General features: G+C 45.8%; 1 non-coding gene across 1 annotated transcript in view; it reads right to left on the bottom strand.

The window, feature by feature from the left end:
• Nucleotides 1–1,461, bottom strand: part of LOC149908191 (small subunit ribosomal RNA) — a 1,905-nt gene extending 444 nt beyond the window's left edge. Inside the window, exon 1 of the ribosomal RNA XR_016456889.1 lies at nucleotides 1–1,461. This exon is cut by the window's left edge and continues 444 nt beyond it. This is a non-coding gene — a ribosomal RNA (small subunit ribosomal RNA).
• Nucleotides 1,462–2,500: the final 1,039 nt, after the last annotated feature.

The raw sequence follows: 2,500 nt of genomic DNA, 5'->3' as shown, positions 1-2,500 counted from the left end.
GTTGCGCGACCCGAGAGCCGCGCACACCTAAATGACGACGCCTATTTAGCAGGCTAGAGTCTCGTTCGTTACCGGAATTAACCAGACAAATCGCTCCACCAACTAAGAACGGCCATGCACCACCACCCACCGAATCAAGAAAGAGCTATTAATCTGTCAATCCTTCCGGTGTCCGGGCCTGGTGAGATTTCCCGTGTTGAGTCAAATTAAGCCGCAGGCTCCACTCCTGGTGGTGCCCTTCCGTCAATTCCTTTAAGTTTCAGCTTTGCAACCATACTCCCCCCGGAGTCCAAAATCTTTGGTTTCCCGGAAGCTGCCCGCCGAGCCATTGTAGTAACGTCGGCGGATCGCTAGATGACATATTTACGGTTAGAACTAGGGCGGTATCTAATCGCCTTCGAACCTCTAACTTTCGTTCTTGATTGATGAAAACACCTTTGGCAAATGCTTTCGCTGATGTTCGTCTTGCGACGATCCAAGAATTTCACCTCTAACGTCGCAATACGAATGCCCCCAGTTATCCCTATTAATCATTACCTCGGAGTTCTGAAAACCAACAAAATAGAACCGAGATCATATTCTATTATTCCATGCACGAAATATTCAAGCGGCATTTTGAGCCCGCTTTGAGCACTCTAATTTGTTCAAAGTAAAATTGTCGGCCCACCTCGACACTCACTGAAGAGCACCGCGATAGGATTTTGATATTGAACCGGCTTTTAACGACCGGCTCACCGACGATATGCTCCGCAAACGTGTCAGTATCACCGCGGATGCGGTGCACCGACAGCGCGGCGCACAAATGCAACTACGAGCTTTTTAACCGCAACAATTTTAGTATACGCTATTGGAGCTGGAATTACCGCGGCTGCTGGCACCAGACTTGCCCTCCAATTGTTCCTCGTTAAAATATTTAAAGTGTACTCATTCCGATTACGAGGCCTCGTAAGAGTCCCGTATCGTTATTTTTCGTCACTACCTCCCCGTGCCGGGAGTGGGTAATTTGCGCGCCTGCTGCCTTCCTTGGATGTGGTAGCCGTTTCTCAGGCTCCCTCTCCGGAATCGAACCCTGATTCCCCGTTACCCGTGACAACCATGGTAGTCGCAGAAACTACCATCGAAAGTTGATAAGGCAGACATTTGAAAGATGCGTCGCCGGTACTGGACCATGCGATCGGCAAAAGTTATCCAGATTCATCAAAATTAACGACTTCAGACGCCAGGCCCTCCGTCGATTGGTTTTGATCTAATAAAAGCACTCATTCCATCACTGGTCAGAGTTCTGATTGCATGTATTAGCTCTAGAATTACCACAGTTATCCAAGTAACTGAGTAAGATCTAAGGAACCAAAACTGATATATTGAGCCATTCGCGGTATCGCCTTAATACGGCTTGCACTGAGACATGCATGGCTTAATCTTTGAGACAAGCATATAACTACTGGCAGGATCAACCAGGGAGCTAACTAAAGCTTCCGCTAGAGCCTCAAACGTAACACGACGATGCCGCCGCGACGTTTGCTTCTCTATATACATATGCGCGCGCGGCGTGGTAATAAATAACACGATATGCAACGGCGGCGACCGTCACACGCACACTATTCACACACGCGCCGCGCGCGCAAACGTGGATAAATCTGAACACAGTCAGGTTTAATCGTTGAAAGTATCATCTTAACGAGACACCCCTTAACAATTCCCATTCGCATCAAGCGAAGGAAAAAATTTTAATATCGGTCAACTTTTATGACGCAAACGATCAATCTACGCACGGAGAGTGGAAGGATCGAAAATTGCGACCAAGTTTTGGTATATACGTGGTGTTTCACACACACATATAAAACATCTGATAATAGCCCATTGGTACATCACAAACGTGTGCGATGTGAGCATTGAAAATTTTTATACTGCCGTTCGATAGTCGTATATTTTTCACGGTCTGCGCTCCGAGAGTGTATCAAGATGCGTAATATTTATTTACACTACACATATAGAATACAATCTACGAAACTGACAATCTATCAAACCGTCGGCAGACGCAATGTTACTACTACTGCACGCACACGCACGCACGGGCGACGCGGTACAACAGCGACGAAATAATGATATACATACACGACATACGTACACAATCTCTCACATGCGCACCGCGCATCGCATCACGTCAAAGAAGTCTCTGCTTGTTTAATTTTTGCCGTTACGCCGCGCGCGACTAACGCGCCTCGTGTTTTCAAGGTCAAGTACATAGTATAAAACAAAGTCGCTTTCTCTCTCCCTATGTCCCTTTGTACGCTTAAATCTTTGAAAGTACGCAACGGATTTTGATGAATAATCGTTCAATCAATAATTTATCAATCAATCAATCGATCAATCAATAATTGATCAATCGATGTATCGATCCATCGATCAATCAATAAATCAATAATCGATCAATCAATCAATCGATCAATCAATCGATCAGTCGACGCATCGATCGATCAATCGACGCATCGATCGATCA

The sequence above is a fragment of the Colias eurytheme genome, chromosome 6, assembly GCF_061535395.1.
Source record: "Colias eurytheme isolate Ceu_HAF_F1 chromosome 6, ilColEury1 Martin Lab GWU primary, whole genome shotgun sequence".
In the NCBI taxonomy this organism is placed as follows: Eukaryota; Metazoa; Arthropoda; class Insecta; order Lepidoptera; family Pieridae; genus Colias; species Colias eurytheme.
Note: the sequence above shows the minus strand (reverse complement) of the source record. Positions and strands in the feature narration are given on the sequence as shown.